The sequence below is a fragment of the Danio aesculapii genome, chromosome 4 (genome assembly GCF_903798145.1).
Source record: "Danio aesculapii chromosome 4, fDanAes4.1, whole genome shotgun sequence".
Lineage (NCBI taxonomy): Eukaryota > Metazoa > Chordata > Actinopteri > Cypriniformes > Danionidae > Danio > Danio aesculapii.
Window position 1 is genome coordinate 56,200,682 of NC_079438.1, and position 19,327 is coordinate 56,220,008.

General features: G+C 32.7%; 1 protein-coding gene across 2 annotated transcripts in view; it reads right to left on the minus strand.

Annotated features, from left to right (window-relative positions):
- grm8a (glutamate receptor, metabotropic 8a) overlaps nucleotides 1-19,327 on the minus strand; it is a 317,146-nt gene that overhangs the window by 282,665 nt on the left and 15,154 nt on the right. The gene's annotated exons all lie outside the window — the stretch shown is intronic.

Here is a 19,327-nt window from a genome sequence, read left to right on the forward strand (position 1 = left end):
AGGAAATTTACGGTGTGAGTACAGGAGAACGGCTCGCCATCACCACGTGTCATTACAGAAATGGAAATGGGATTTATGACTTCTGCCGAACCGCTGGCACTCCTGCGGGCATTACTCACAGCACGCCTCCCACCGGGACCTCAATACACACCCAATTACTATGTGCTTAAAACTATTACTATGCAGTCAGTTTAATGCCCTCGTCCATTACCCTCGCCATAGTCGACGGTGGAGCATGCTGGGTAAACAATCTGCCTTTCTGATGCACCTATTCAACCGCAGTACAGTCCAGATGCAGTCAACAGCATGACAAGATCAAGAGTCACCCAGGTGAACAATAGGATCTAGATAAATGTCATCTGCTTATTAAATATGGATACATAGGCTTAAAGGTGTAGCTGCTTTATTGTGTGACCTAAAATGATGTATACATATTAATATATATGCAAATATTTTAAAAGTATATACATATATGTTTTGTGAATTAAGCACAGCCGGTCTGATTTTAGTTTCAATCCTGAGCAGCGTTCACACACTATCCTGAAAGCAAGACCATTAATCAGGATTCACAGTAAGAGAGAGTGAAAATGTGTGTGTGGGAGACACTGATGCTGACATCTGATGCTTTTCACCGAGAAAGCCCCAGTCTGGTTAAGTGTATGTGAAGCTCATGCCATGAATGGAATTGAGTGGGTTTTGGAGTTTATCAGACTGAAGGAAAAGCATTTACGCTGATAACTGATATAAGAGCAGCCGCCGTGGCAGACGGCCAAACGTCAGCCGATGCTCACTGTTTACAAGCCCAATAACAAGAGATTGACTGAAGAGAGAGAGACGGAGATGATGGAGCGCTGCAGAGATGTTCAGAGTGTGTGCATGAAGAGGAAAAACACACTGTCACACTGCAGTTCTACCTCACTAATCACTCTGCAGACTGACACTGGAGGTAAAGTCACCAATGTGTTTATCCATTCATCCATCCATCCATATCTGCCCAAATATCTATCTGTGTATCCGTATATACAATCATCCATACATGTATACACACATCCATCAGTCAAGCTTACATCTAATCATCCCTCTGTCTGCCTATCCATATATCCATCTATCCATGTATTCCCACATCCATCCTTCTATACATATCATCCATATGCCCATCTATCCATATACGCAAACATCCATCTCTGTGTATGCACAACTCTATCCATCCATCCATCCATCCATATATCCAATCATCCATCCATCCGTCCACGTATACACACATCGATCAGTCAATCATATATCCAATCATCCATACATGTATACACACATCCATCCATCCATCCATCCATCCATCTATCAATCCAAATATTCAAACATCCATCCATTCATGTATACACACATCCATCCACCTATCCAATTATCCAGTCCTCCATCCAACCAACCATGTATATACACATCCACCCATTTATCCATGTCCAATCATTAATCCAACCATGTACACATCCATTCATCTATCCATGTCCAATCATCAATCCAACCATATACACATCCATTCATATATCCATATATCCAATTATCCATCCATTCAACCATGTATACACACATCCATCCATCCATCCAATCATCCATCCCCTCATCCATTCACCATGTGTTCACACATCCATCCATTTATCCATATATTCATCCATCCATCCAACCAAGTATACACATATTCATCCGTCTTTCCATATATACAATCATCCATCCGTCCATCCACCCATCCATATATATATGCACACCCATCCATCTATCCATATATCCAATCATCCATCTAATATAACCATATATCCCTCCATCCACATCTCCATCCATCCCTACATCCAAATATCCATCCATCCATCCATACATTTTTTTCTCTATTCAAATATCCATCAAAACATCCACGTACCTACGTGTAGGTTTATTCACCCATTCATCCATCCATCCATTCATCATTTTACAAAAGATATCCACGCATTTATCCTCCTGTTCATCTTTCTATCAATCTATATATCTGCATAGCCATCCACCAACATATAATTATACTCATCCACCCATCCATTTAACATTCATCCACTCATACATCTATTCATTGTCTGTCCATCAATTCATCCATCTAGTCAATCCATCCACCCATTTATCAGTACTTCCATCATCCATCCGTCTGTCTATCCATCTATCCATCATTCATCCATCCATCCATCTGTCCATTCATTGTCTGTCCATCAATCCATCCGTCTAGTCAATCCATCAACCCATCCATCAGTACATCCATCATGCATCTGTCCATCCACCCATCCATCCATCATTCATACACCTGTCCATTCATTGTCTGCCCATCAAGTCATCCATCTAGTCAATTCATCCACCCATTCAACAGTCCATCCATCCATTCATCCATAAATACATTCATCACTCATGCATTCCTATGTCCATCTATCCATTCATCCATCCATTGGCCACCCATCCATCCGTCCATTCATTGCTGTCCGTCCATCTATCCATCCATTTGTCCATCCATACATCCTTCCATCATTCATCCACCTATCTCATCTATGCATTCATTGACATATGGCCATCTATCAATACATTAGTCCATCCGTTCATCCACCCATCCATCTGCCCATTCACTGTACATTCACCAGTCTATCCATCCAGTCAATCCATCCACCTATCCACCAGTCCATCCATTGTTCATCTATTCATCCATCTCCGTCCATATATCCATCCATTCAACATCCATATGTGCATGTATCCAATCATTCATTCGTCCATCCGTTTATCTATCCATCCATCGTCCATTCATTGTCCATCCATCCGTCTGTCCATTCATCCATCTATCTGTCTATTACCATTCTATATATCCATCTGTCAATCTATCTACGTGTATATCCATCTGCCTATTTATTCATTCATTGTATACATTTTGTCTTGAGTCATTAATTACTCCAATTCCAATTTCTTGGAATTCCACCAGAATATATTAGACATCCGGACCACAACTCATCTTGAGGTCATTCTAATTGCTGCAGGCCCACACGATCAATCAGATTTACTGCTTTTAATCAGACTTCTCATTGAACCTGAAACAGTGTTTTCATGTCCCATTGACAACAGTGAGCAACACTCAGACACATGTGTCCCACAAGGCTCGCTAGTGTGTCAATAGGTCAGGTCGACCCATTTACAAGTTATCAGGTGACTATATGGCGGTTTCTAATAGACCTTGACTATTTATACGCACTCATCAATGGTTTCTGCATCAATGTTAATGGACTTTCTCCTTCAATGTTCCTGTCCGGTGTCTCAAGGGCTGTTGTGTTTAAAAAAATGACCCTCAATAGAACCAGTTCTGACCTTCAGATGAAGGACATCATGATTGCTCAGCTCTCTTCCATTGTAAAACTTTTATATCCATCTGCGTCCCGGTGTAGTTTTTACATTTTACTACCGACCTGCCTCATCAAAAAGACGAATGAACGGACGTAACTGTGTCTGCAAGACCCACGATGGGCTAATGTAGGAGAGAGAATGTTTTTATATGGTTATGTATGATGGAATTTCCATTTTGGAGCTTCCCAGGATGTGTGTTTAACTTGTACAGCTCTCTGATTTTGAAACGTAGTTTTATACAAGTGTGCAGATTATTTAAAAACTGAAAATACATATGTAAGTCAAAGATGAGACATCTCAATTTGGAAAAAGAAATTTGGTATACATAGAAAACATTAAATCTAAGTTGTGTGTCCATTTTGTAAAAATTAAGGGTCCAAATATGGGTCAGAGATATATATATATGTCTCGCATGAGCTTGGAGGACTGCATGCATACTTCTCTGCAATGACTCAAATCACTCATTGATAAAGTCATCTGGAATACCAAAGAAAGCGTTCTTGCAGGACTCCCAGAGTTCATCAAGATTCTCTGGATTCGTCTTCAGTGCCTTTTCCTTCATCTTACCCCAGACATGCTCAATAATGTTCATGTCTGGTGACTGGGCTGGCCAATCCTTGACCTTCTTTGCTTTCAGGAGCTTTGATGTGAAGGCTGAAGTATGAGAAGGAGTGCTATCCGGCTGAAGAATTTGCCCTGGATTGGATGTCTTGATACCTCGATGTTGCCATCCACTCTGCAGATCTCTCGCACGCCCCCATTCCAACCATGATTTTTACTTCACCAAACTTGACTGATTTCTGTCAGAATCTTGGATCCATGTGGGTTCCAGTAGGTCTTCTGCAGTATTTGTGATGATTAGGATGCAGTTCAACAGATGATTCATCGGAAAAATCTACCTTCTGTCACTTTTCCAAATGATCAACTAGAAGTCAAGTTATTATTTGTTGCCCTTACAACTGAGATCGACGACAAGACTTTTGTAAGGTAGTGTATATATATATAAAAGTGGTTTCATTTCATAAATAGAAAACGTTTAAACATGCAAGTGCTTTCTTTTGTGGTTTAAATAAACTGAATAAAATTAAATAACATTCCAACATTATTCAGTGTGACAGAAAAGCATATGTAAAAATGCGACATACTTAATTTTACCTTTATTTATTAGAAAAGATCAAACAAAAAGTGATCATTCATTCATTTTCTTTTCGGCTTAGTCCCTTTATTAATCAGGGGTCGCCATAGTGGAATGAACGCTACCCACTGCGCCACCATGTCGCCCCAAAAAGTGATCATACTATTTTTTATGATATTTTTATGGGTAAAATCTGGTGGTTTGAATCATAGTGGCAAAGTATAAATCTGTAAAATAAAAAATCTTTTAATGTGTTATCAAATGTTTCTTGAATTAAATATTCCTGAAGAAAAGTAAATATAAATCCATAAAAAAGGATACAAAAAGAAGAATAAAAGCTTTCAAATCACAGAAATAATGTGCACTTTACAATATTTCAAACTGAAAAAGTTAAAAGTAAAACCTTGCCAAGCTTTCCACGATGCAATCAATTCCAAATGAATTAAATCAAGTCTCATCCAAATGCAATGAAAGTAACGTGTCGATTTTTGCATACGGAATGTTCATTATCTTCCAACTTTCCTCACAATCCTCACTCTCAATGCCAGCAAGGGATTTCTAACCTCCCCTTTTCTTGGAAGCTCCTCTAAATTCAGCAGAAAATGATCTAACCCCAAGCCGAGACTTGTGCGTATTTCGGGTCTGAACATTCATCCCTGCAGAGAGGAAGTTGCAACATCCTTAAAGGAGGATTACTCTTCAAAGACGGCCATCTCTAAAGACTAGAGGAAATCTGTGCACGGGTCGTTTTTTCAGACTAGACATTCCCACAAATTCAGCTCCAGGCATGTTCAGAATTAATATGGATAATGCTTAGAAATCTTGTTATAAAGGCTACATAATATTACCCCTTAAAGAAATCTGCAGTATTCCCCAGAACTTGGAGTTTCATCGTAAAAACACTCCATAGATTATTTATTCTAGTTTGGCAAAGTTTTCTACAACTATAGGGTATATTATAGTAAGATAGACCACAGTTTACTGTAGTAAAATTAAATAATGTACAGTTATTATATCAGCTCATTATAGGTAATACTACAGTAAGCTCTAGTATTCGCTATCAAATTTTTGCAAACAATTTTTTACAATTAAATTTAAATGACACTTTTTCAACCCAGTGATTGGGTTTGTCCATATTTTACAAAACATTAGGTTAAAACAACCCAACAATTTTTAAAGTGTTGTCTTTTTTTTTTTTACATATTTACAGAAAAAAGGCTAATAAAAACAAAATAACTAAGGGTTGGTAAAAAGCTGAGTGGTTTTAACCCAACGTTTAATCAAAAACCGACAAACCCAACGTTTGGTTATTTTTTTTTACAGTTAAAATTAAATTACACATTTTAACTTAATGATTGAGTTTGTCCATATTTTACAAAACATAAGGTTTAAACAACCCAGCATTTTTAAACTGTTGTTTTTTAACATACTTATAAAAAATGCTTATTAAAATAAAATAACTGAGGATGGTAAAAAGCGGAGTCCTTTTAACCCAATGTTTGGTCAAATATTGACAAACCCAACATTGGGTTAATTTTTTACAATTAAATTTAAATGACACTTTTAGCCCAATCATTGGTTTTGTCCATACTTGATAAAAGATTTGGTTAAAACAACAGCATTTTTAAAGGGTTGTTTTATAAACATGTTTCCAGATAAAGGCTTAATAAAAGAAATTAACTGGGGATGGTAAAAAGCGGAGTAGTTTTAACCCCAACGTTTGGTCAAATATCAACAAACCCAACATTGGTTTAATTTTTTACAGATAAATATAAATGACACTTTTTAACCCAATGATTGGATTTGTCCATATTTTACAAAACACTGGGTTAAAACAACCCACTTTTTTTAAAGGGTTGTTTTTTTAAAACATGTTTCCAGAAAAATGCTTATTAAAACAAAAAACTGAGGATGGTAAAAAGCGGAGTAGCTTTAACCCAAACGTTTGGTCAAATATCAACACACCCAACATTGGTTTAATTTTTTTAAGATAAATTTAAATGACACTTTTTAACCCAATGATTGGATTTGTCCATATTTGATAAAACATTGGGTTAAAACAACCCAACAAATTTTAAAAGGGTTGTTTTTTTAAACATGTTTCCAGAAAATTGCTTAATAAAACAAAAAAACCGAGGATGTTAAAAGCTGAGCAGTTTTTTCGGTGGATGGGGATGTTTGAGAGGCTGTGATGGGTAAGGGCTGATGGAGGGAATTTAGCCAGGACACCAGAGCTACACCCCTACTCTTTTTACGAGAAGTGCCAAGGAATTTTTAATGACCACAGAGAGTCAGGACCTCGGTTTAATGTCTCATCAGAAAGACAGTGCTCACTGACAGTATAGCATCCCCTTCAATATACTGGGGCATTAGGACTCACACAGACCACAGGTTGAGCGCCTCCTACTGGCCTCAAAAACACCACTTTAAGCTAATAACTGGAGGTTGGTAGATTGTGGACCCAATTAAAGCACTTAAAACACATCAAAAGTCTTGATTTTCATGATACAAAGCTCTATGAATGAGAAATTCTTTAATAAATTACTTATAAAATTATCCACATGCTTACAAAATCAAAAATGAATCACAAATACAATCTTACAGACAACTCCATTAAATTATCAAGTCTAATAATAGTCCATATACCATATATTTTGGGCTTCATATCAAATAAATAAGATCCATTAGCAAACACACAAACAGTGGAGTCTGAGAACAATCACAGGTGTCTGTTTTCGCCTCAGTGCTGCATGGATTTGATTTATGAACACTTGACTTCCTGGCTAAACAAATAGCTAATAGAGCGGCGGCTGCTGAAAAAAAATGGCTTGCAGTTTAATTATATATGACAAGGAGAGGTCTCTTATTAAAAGGGAATTTCTCCACGCTACTGTTTTCTTCCCTGTGAGACCACCGATCAGAAAATTGAGATTCATTGAGAGCGAGAGAGGAGGAAAAAAAGCAGCATGCAAGAGGTATTGGGTATAATATCTGGAGCAGAGACGATAAAGCTGTAATAGCCTCACAAATGTGGTGTGCGTTCTTGAGTTTTACAGAGCAGACATGAATTAATGGAATTCAATGGGCAGATATTTGCAAAGTCGTAAATAAATTTAGCAAAAAAAATGCTGTTTCTGTGTGTCTACATCAAAACTGAAAGACAAGAGTAATGTGTACTTGCTGTTCCTGTGTCTTTATTTATGAAATTTACTGGAAATTCACTAAAGCTAAAAGTAAATGCTCTACAATGTGTTCTTCATACTATGCAGAAGATGCCTGAGATTGTGTTGACAGTCGTGTCCAGGCCTTTTGTGTTTGTTGTTCAGTTATATTCACGATGGTATGACTTGTTTTGCAAATTTAAATTTAGGTTAAGCAATGTTTGCATTTAATAATTGTACATCTGGCATTTGCACTTCATTTCTCTGTACTTGTACAAAAAATAAAGATTATATTATATTATATTATATTATATTATATTATATTATATTATATTATATTATATTATATTATGTTATATTATATTATATTATATTATATTATATTATATTATATTATATTATTACATTATATTATATTATATTATTACATTATATTATATTATTACATTATATTATATTATATTATATTATTACATTATATTATATTATATTATATTATTACATTATATTATATTATATTATATTATATTATATTATATTATATTATATTATATTATTACATTATATTATATTATATTATATTATATTATATTATATTATATTATTACATTATATTATATTATTACATTATATTATATTATATTATATTATTACATTATATTATATTATATTATATTATTACATTATATTATATTATATTATATTATATTATATTATATTATATTATATTATATTATATTATATTATATTATATTATTACATTATATTATATTATTACATTATATTATATTATTACATTATATTATATTATATTATATTATATTATATTATTACATTATATTATATTATATTATTACATTATATTATATTATATTATATTATATTATATTATATTATATTATATTATATTATATTATATTATTACATTATATTATATTATATTATATTATTTTATATTATATTATTACATTATATTATATTATATTATATTATATTATTACATTATATTATATTATTACATTATATTATATTATATTATATTATATTATATTATATTATATTATATTATATTATATTATATTATATTATATTATTACATTATATTATATTATTACATTATATTATATTATATTATATTATATTATATTATTACATTATATTATATTATATTATATTATTACATTATATTATATTATTACATTATATTATATTACATTATATTATATTATATTATATTATTACATTATATTATATTATTACATTATATTATATTATATTATATTATATTATATTATATTATTACATTATATTATATTATTACATTATATTATATTATATTATATTATTACATTATATTATATTATTACATTATATTATATTATATTCTGTTTGTTCTGTTTTGTTCTATTTTTTACTATTCTGTTCTATTCCATTCTGTTCTGTTCTGATCTATTTCATTCCATTCCATTATGTTTGTGTTATTCTTTTATGTTCTGTTCTGTTCTGTTCTGTTCTGTTCTGTTCTGTTCTGTTCTGTTCTGTTCTGTTCTGTTCTGTTCTGTTCTGTTCTGTTCTGTTCTGTTCTGTTCTGTTCCATTCCATTCCATTCTATTTTGTTCTGTTCTATTTCATTTCATTTCATTTCACTCAGTGCTGTTTAATTCAATTGCATTCTTTCTGTGCTATTCTATTTCATTTTATTTTGTTCTATTTTATTATATTCTATTCTGTTCTACTCTATTCTATTCTATTCTAATCTATTACATTACATTACATTACATAATATTACATAATATTATATTATATTATATTATATATTACATTATATTACATTACATTACATTACATTACATTATATTATATTATATTATATTATATTATATTATATTATATTATATTATATTATATTATACTATATTATATTATATTATATTATATTATATTATATTATATTATATTATATTATATTCTGTTCTGTTGTGTTCTATTTCATTCTGTTCTATGCTATTTCATTCTATTTTGTTCTATTTTATTCTATTACATTCTTTTCTACTACATTCTATTCTATTCTATTTCATTCTGTTCTGTTCTGTTGTGTTCTGTTCCATCCCATTCTGTTCTATTTCATTTTATTATATTATATTATTTTCCAGTATGTTCAATTCTATTATGTTCTGTTCTATTTTATTCAATTTTTTCAATTCAGTTCATCTTTATTTGTATAGCACTTTTACAATGTAGATTGTGTCAAAGCAGCTTCACATAGAAGAATATAGTGTGGTTTAATACTCAATGCTGAGTCCAAACACTGAAGAGCAACCCATTGATGCCTATTTTATTCTATTCTGTTCTGTTGTATTCTATTCTATTCTATTCCATTCCTTATCTTTCCATTCTATTTTATTCTATTCTATTCCATTCTATTTCATTCTGTTCTATTCTATTCCAATCTATTCTTGCAAGTTTAAAATAGTAAAAAAATTGCAATGTTGATATTTATATCACACCATTTTCTATACTCACAGTTCTAGTTCTCACTTTTTTGACCTCCATAACAATGTAAGCTCAATACAAAGAGCAAATGTTACTTTAAACACTTTTTTTTTTACAAATGACAGTTTTTTTAAGCCCTTTATAAATGTGATTTTTGCATAATAGGTCCCCTTTAAGTGTCATATCTAATCTTAGTTATCAAGCTGTTTTTGCTTAATTATCAAATTCTAGATGATATTAGGATAAAAGTGCATTTCCGCACGCTGCTAATTACAAACGCAGAGTCGGTGAGCTTCACCCGTTCACCACAACTATACTCCGTCTCTTATTAGTTGCCGGCGGCACCTCAAACAACCTCCTGACCCACGTAGAAGCAAACTCTAATTAAAACTAGTAGACGAGTCTTCCAGAGCCGTCTCTCCTCTAATTACAGGCCGAACACGAGGCTTCTCCCGTCTGATGGGAAAGGAGTTTGTATTGATTAAAAAAAACGGCCACCTCACCTGCATTTCTGCCTAGACCTGACTCCTGCCCTATAAAAAATTATGAAAACTTCTAAATGACATCTAGAAGCAATACATATATATATATATATATATATATATATATATATATATATATATATATATATATATATATATATATATATATATATATATATATATATATATATATATATATATATATATATATATATATAAAAAGGTAAATGTGACTTTCTCACAATACTTGTTTTTCTGTTTTGTTCTGTTCTGTTCTCTTCCATTCTATTCTTTTTATTGTATTGTATTCTATTTTATTATATAAAAAGTCAATGTGACTTCTTCTTACAATACTAATTTGTTTTTCTTTTCTGTTCTGTTCTATTCTATTCTATTTAATTCTATTTTGTTCTATTTCATTCTGTTCTGTTCCATTTCATTCTAATTCTATTCTATTCTATTCTATTCTATTCTATTCTATTCTATTCTATTCTATTCTATTCCCGTCTGTTCTGTTCTGTTCTGTTATGGTCTATTCTGTTCCAATCTGATTTATTCTACTCTGTTCTGTTATATTTTATTCTAATTTATTCCATTCTATTCTATTCTGTTCTTTTATATTCTGTTCCAATCTTTTATATTCTATTCCTGTCTATTCCTTTCTATTCTAATCTGTTCCATTCTGTTCTGTTTCATTCTATTCCATTCTGTTCCAGTCTGTTCTGTTCTATTCTACTCTGTTTTATTCTACTTTGTTCTATTCTATTCTACTCTATTCTATTCTATTCTATTCTATTCTATTCCCAAGTAAATGTGACTTTTTCTTACAATACTTGTTTTTTCTGCAATTATGTCATCCAAAGACAGAAATGACTTATGAAATGTTATATCTTGCAATTCTGACTATTTTACTTGCATTTCTGACCTTTTTGTCTTTGTGATTAAATGTTTAGGACTTTAAATACCTAAAACTACAAGTTAAAAACTTGCAATTTGGACTATTTTTCTTCTCTTCTAACATCCTCACAACTGCACCTTTAAATCTTGTCATGCTGACTTTTTTTGCAATTCTGACTTATATTTATATCTTTAAATTAAATCTCTAATTCTCTTTTTTATATTTATTTTTATTTATATTTATTTTTACTTATTCTGTCTTTTTCTTGCAAAGTTTATATCTTCCAAAAGTTTAATATTTTTATCATGCAATTCTGAGTATTTTCCACAATTTTAATTCTCATTTTTTTATTTAATTACAAAATCAAATCTCACTACTCAGATTTTTTTGCCCTTACAATTTTAGAATTGTTTTCAGAATTGCAAGTTTTAATCTCACAATTCAGATTTGTTTGTTTGTTTGTTTTTGGCACATGTGATAATGTAAGTTATGATAGCATCATGCAAAATAAAAAGTGAAGAAGAAAATGCCAGACAAACCTAAACTTGTCATGACACCTATACATCTCTCTGATCATTTTTAAATCATATGTGATGATGTAAGCTCCCAAATTGCTAAAGAACAATTATGATATTATCGTAAACGTAATTAAAAAAAAAGAAGGAGAAAATAAACGCTAAACAAACTTAAACTTGTCATGACACCTGTATATCTCTCTCATGATTTGAAGTGCTTCTTATATCCTCATTTGTGAGTCACTTTGACTAAAAGCATCTGCTAAATGAATAAATGTAAATGTAAATAGTAAACAACTCTATTTCAACATCACCAACAATAAATAAAAAACTCTTTCAGTCAACCTTTACAAATATTCTGCTCGGATATTTGTAGTAGAACAAATTCAAACCAGCATCAAAGTAGTCAGCTTTGATGATGCAGAATTCCTTTAGAACATTCCGTCAGCTCTGATTGGTTGAGCCAGCTTTCAATCTCATCAGCCCCTCCCTTTCGCCCATATATGGCAACACAATCTAAAACAACATTCCAGCCCCCCCACACAACATAATTATATTCTCTCCTCTCATTTTATTTTCTCCATCCTCTCCTCTGCTTCAGGATAGTAGTGTATGTGATCAAGAGCAGCTGAAAGGTATCAGTGCAGAGCTGGGCACGGGCCGGCCTTGGGGGAATGTGGGAATTAAAGTCAAGGGGGTGACGCCGGTGGTCAAGTGAATGGAGATTATGTGCCTCCGTCAAACTGCAAAATAAAACACACACTTCTTCCTCCTCCTTTCCTGTATTCCTCCTGTGACAAACTCTCATCTCGTCCTGGTGCATGAATAATTCACTGGCGCACTCCAAAAGGAAGAGCTATTAAAATTACATGGGGACGGGGGAGAGGCGGATAAAATATTCCTACCTTTTTCCTTTCTTCTTGGTGTCCTGTAGCTGCGATTAAAGCAGTCCGTTTGAGTTCTCCTCGGATTAGCAGATGACAAGCAGTAAATATCATCCGGGTGAGCGACCCGCGTATTGGAAACCGCTCTCATTAGTGTATTTCCAAGTGGTAGAAAAGCAGGTCAAATATCTTTAAGGCTGCTAACAAGTTGTGTCAGGACAGCAATCGAAAAGCGCTCATCCAATAGTCTTTAATCAGAGTTTTGGAGCATGAGCTTTGCTAATGAAACACAGGTGGTGTTCGTTGGAGTGGGACGGTTTCATTTGGGAGATCATTTGGGTGGTTAAAAGTTTGGATATGGGGACTAAAATATGTTCTGCAGGGTGTGTTTTTAAAGGCTTTCGCACGTTTGCATTTGCATGGTCCAAAGTGATGCTGTCGCTTCAATAGTTCACACTTAGCTGATGATTGATTATAAAATGAGTTTGGCATGCTGTCCTGGGAGAAAGCCCTGAGCTCAGAAGATCCACGAGCCCGGGGCTCCCTCCCTTTTGAAGGGCAAGAAGGAAGTCTGAGCTATGGTAGGTCTTGAGAACTCCCCTGGCTCCCCGTGTTGGCGTGGGTTTCCTCCGGGTGCTCCGGTTTCCCCCACAGTCCAAACACATGTGCTATAGGGGAACTGAATTAACTAAATTGGCCGTAGTGTATGAGTGTGTGTGTGTGTGTGTGAATAAGAGTGTATGGGTGTTTCCCAGTACTGGGTTGAGCCTGGAAGAGCATCCACTGTGTAAAACATATGCCAGAATAGTAACATGTGTACTAAATACTATAAATAGCCTTCATTATACACAACAACACACAAACATAACTAAAAATAACACTAATGTATAATATAACATTCACAAGATCCCCAAACGTCACATTTTTAACCATTAACAGCTCAAAACCTACGAGTCTGTCACATTTCAGGGTCCCCACAAAACATTCCCATTGTGTTCCATACTATTTGCATGTGTTGTGAATTTGGTTAATTTGGTTGTGTTGTGAGAAAATGCAGCTCATTTTTTAAAATATGTTTGCATTGTGAGGATTCGCAACACGTACGCTGTCAAAACAATGAAGATCTTTTCTTAATTTGCTGACTTTTTTTGTAATTGCATGTGTTTTCTTAAATTACAGCACGTTAAGCTTTCTAGGCCACCATACATTCGTGAAATAAACCCACAAACCTGCTCTGAAAGCATAAAATCAAGCGATGGCTTCTGGACGGGCAAACTGAGCGGAGTGACTTTGAAGTGCATTGATGTCTATGGATCAGTGATGTGCATTGGCAGAGATGCTGTTCATTTCAGGCTTTAATTAGCCAGAGAGAGTCTCCGTCCCTTCACGCGTCTCTGAGGATCCGCAGCGCTCGCTAATGTTTGCCTGCGCCTTTTATCAGTAATGTCACCGGCCTGATCAAGCGTTCATGCTAGCACTGACTGACACTGATCAGAGAAACAGAGAGAAACACCAGCGCTGTCAGCTCAAATAAACACCCGCTGCTTTCACACTGATGGAGAGAAGACGCATTAACATCCAGGTTATGTTCAAATAAAAAGAAAACACTGGAGGAGTGATGTGAACAAAAAAAAGAAGAAAAAATTAGTCAATATTCCAAATCTTTTGGATTGCAGAGGTATTTACCCTTTATTAATTTAACAGAATTTTTACTTAAGTAATTTCTAGGGTGCTTTTACACCTGACGTATTAAGTTTAGTTGTACTAGATTTCATAAAAAAAAATAATAAAATAAAATAAAATAAAATAAAATAAAAAAATAAAATAAAATAGTAAAAATAAAATAAATTTTAAAAAAGCACACAAAATTTAATTAAATTAAATTAAAATCACACAAAATTACATAAAATTAAACACAAAAAATAAAATTTTATTAAATAAAAAAATAAAAAATAAATCACATAGAATAAAATAAAAATCCCACAAAATAAGATTTAATTAAATTATAAAAACACAAAATATTTAATTAAATAAAATTAAAATCACACAAAATTAAATTAAATTACAAAAAAAAATTATTTAAAATAAAAAAGCACACAAAATAAATCACACAAAATCACCTAAATAAAAATTTTATTGAAAAGCACACAAAAATTCAATCACACAAAATAAAATTAAATAAAATAAAAATCACACAAAATTAATTAAAATCACACAAAATAAAACAAAATAAAAAAGGGAAAATGTAAGTGAATAAAACAAGGAACATGAATAAATAATGTGAAATGATAAAAGGAATTAAACATTAAAAAACAAAATAAAATCTAAGGTTATTTAGTAAAACTATACAAATAAAAAGCATCATTATTTCTACATCTTTATAATTAAAATTAAAACTGAAAATATTTCAAAAGATGGGATAAGAAAAATGGGCTTAAAGCAAATTCATATGTGAAAAAATTTGGATTAAGTAAATCTATCTTGACTGAATAATGTTTGGGTAACTTGAAAGTAAGGCAAAAATACCTTATTAAATGCGAAATAACGTTTTTTTGACATACAAAAACACTTGATTCTTGCACTTATCAAAAAAATTATTATAAATAAAAAAGTTAATTAAAAAAGCAAGTTAAGATTAAAAAAAAAAATCAAACACCAGGCCAAATCTTCAAGCACTCAAGCACACAATTCAACATTAGCGCTGGCACAAATCGCCCGAAATCCCACACCAGCAAGAAAAGCAATTAAAAATGTACAATTTCTAAAGGATGTGTGTGGATTTCAATTTGGCTCAGTGTGAAGTCTCTTCTGACCCATAAAGCAAGAAACGAGAGAATGATCGGGACTCTCCTCCATCTATAAATCACCTCTCTGTCAATGCTGGAGGTGTTGTTTAGCAGAGTCTTTCTTGTGGATACAAAAAAAAAAGCTTCTGCATTTCCCATCAGCAAGTCATTTTCAGCCAAACACCAGATTTCACACTCATCTGCTGTGTCCCAATGGGCTTTACTGTGGGTGGCTAAGATGCAACGCTAGCAGACACAACAGACTCCATTCACTGCTCCAAATGGACAGCCAAATACAAACAACACCACTAATATTGGAGCGCTGTCTATCTATCAGGCTCTTTGGACATATGTGCCTCAGCCTACGTTTCTGTGAAAAATAAAATACGTTCTCATGGGTACATTTCGCTGCACATTTAAGATGACAAAAACCAGTAGAGGTCTACAATTTAGCAAAATGTTGAATATAAAATACATTGCTCCGTGTACATTTTATAGTACGTTTCAGATTACACATCCACTAGAGGGCGCTGTCTACATTTTTGTGAATTTTAAAATACAATGCTGATGGTACATTTTACTGCATGTTTCAGATTACAAATCCACTAGAGGGCGCTGTCTACATTTCTGCAAATTATAAAGTATGTTACTCGTAATACATTTCATTGAATGTTTCACAAGACAAATCCACTAGAGGGCGCTGTATATTTTTTAGCAAAATGTAAAATGCATTGCTCTGTGTACATTTCATTGCACGTTTCAAATGACAAATCCACTAGAGGGAGCAGTCTACATTTTTCCAAAATGTAAAATGCACTGCTTGTGGTACAATGTTTGCATGTTTCAGATGACAAATCTACTAGAGAGTGCTATCTACATTTTTACAAAATGTAAACTACATTGCTTGTGGTACGTTTCATTGCACCTTTCAGATCACATATACACTAGAGGGCGCTGTGTACATTTTTGCAAATTATAAAATGTATTGTTTGTGGTACATTGCAGGTTCCAAATTATACATCCACTAGAGGGCACTGTCCACAGTTTAGCAAATTATGAAATACATTGCTCATGGTACATTTCATTGCATGTTTCAGTTGACAAATCTACTAGAGGCTGCAGTCTGCATTTTTTCAAAATGTAAAATAAATTGATTGTGGTACATTTCATTGCACGTTTCAGTTGACAAATCTACTAGAGGCTGCAGTCTGCATTTTTTCAAAATGTAAAGTAAATTGATTGTGGTACATTTCATTGCACGTTTCATACAACGCATCCACTAAAGGTCGGTGTCTACATTTTTGTGAATTATAAAATACATTGCTTCTGGTACATTTCATTGCACGTTTCAGATTACACATCCACTAGAGGGCCCTGTTTAAATTTTTGCAAAATGTAAAATACATAGCTCGTGGTACATTACATTGCACATTTTAGATATTGCATCTGCTAGAGGGTGCTGTCTACATTTTTGCGAATTATAAAATACCTTGCTCGTGGTACGTTTCATTGCATGTTTCAGAAGACAAATCCACTAGAAGGTGTACATTTTTGCGAAATATAAAACATTGCTCCAATCTGAATTACAAATTCACCAGATGGTCCTGTTTATATTTTTTTACGTAAAATATGTTGCTCTGGTTATGCTTCGCTTTACGTAAAAGATGCCACTCTACTAGAGGACGCTGACTAAAATTTTGTAAGACGTAAAATATGTGTCTCCGAGTATATGCACTTATCTATGCACACATAATAACATTAATAATATATTTCCTTGCAATGCCACTAAATATATCGCAAACAGATGATGTTTTTTCTGACCCTATTAGCATTTAATATCCAATCACACACACACATATATACATATACACACACACACACACACACAAACATACACACACATAAACATATACACACACATACATACATATACATACATACACATACACACATTTATATATATATATATATATATATATATATATATATATATATATATGCACACACATATACGCATATACATATATATATATATATATATATATATATATATATATATATATATATATATATATATATATATATATATATATATATATACACATACATACATACATACATACATACATACATACATACATACATACATACATACATACATACATACATACATACATACATACATACATACATACATACATATATATATATATATATATATATATATATATATATGTACACATAAATACACACATATATCACTGCTTTATTTATATACAAGCACAAAGTCAGTATTTTTTTATATTTTTTATATAAGAAAACTTGAAATCAAGTCATTTTGCTTCTCAATTAAATGCATCTTGATTGTAAACACATTTATTAGAAAACAAGGTCAAAAATATCAAGAAAGAAAACATTTATCATTAATATTACAGTGTGTGAAACATATGCAGCATAATTCATTGTTTTAGATATGAATTTGATATGGACACTTGACATCTTGTCGTTTTGCATATCAATTAAAACATCTTGATTCCAGACACATTAATTGGCAAACAATTTACAAACTGTCATTTTTTATTTGCAGTGCGTACACAAATTTCTCATTTAATTTCCATACTTTGTGTGTGTGTGTGTGTGTGTGTGTGTGTGTGTGTGTGTGTGTGTGTGTGTGTGTGTGTGTGTGTGTGTATGCAGCATAAAACATGTGCATTCATTCGTGCACAGATGGTTTTCAGCTGAGAAGGTGCAATTTAATAGATTTAGGAAGGTGCAAAGGTTTATTGGCCTCATGCGTCGATGCCAGTGATTTTCAGCGGGCAAGAAAACCCATCTGCTGAAATTAACTTAAGAGCGCTGCTTCGATAAAAGAAAAAACTACACAAAAATACTTTATGAAAATGCCAACTTCATTACACAATCCATTACAGCGCGGTACCAGGCGAGTGATTTATGCATTTGGTGGTCTAAATAAGCCACGGAGGAGCGATGTTGAGCCTGACCTTTCCATAAACACACCGAAACTAACGATAACAGACTCGCTGACTCAACCCAACATAATGTGCATCTGTTGTTTAATTACGTTTTAATCTAATTGTTGTCTTTCTGGAGTAATGAAGCACAAAATCGATTCATAATTCACACGCTGTTCCCGTTGAAACGCGACACATTAGTCTTTCTCTTTAACTTCAAACTGAGATGCGGAGCGAATGCATAAAAAAAACATTTACGCTCGCCAATTTAGCTCTCAGCGTGAATGTGACGTGATTTTTTTTTACCTTTGTTCTCTCACATCCACAGCAAAACCTTGAGTAAAAGCCACTGTGGCTGAATGGATGGACGACGTGTTGCTACTGGATAAACAAGTAATCTCAATGCCTGTGGCTTGTAATTGAATCAAGCTTTCAGAAGCTCAAAGGTTGGTGTGTTTGGGCACAATTATGACTGACGCTCTATTGATCCAGCCATATTTTGCACATCGCTGTCAAAAACCAGCCAGAGCCCTTTTTGCTCACAACTAAGATAAAATGCTGAAGTCCTTGCTAAAAGCGAGTTATAAAAGTTATATTTCTGGCACAAT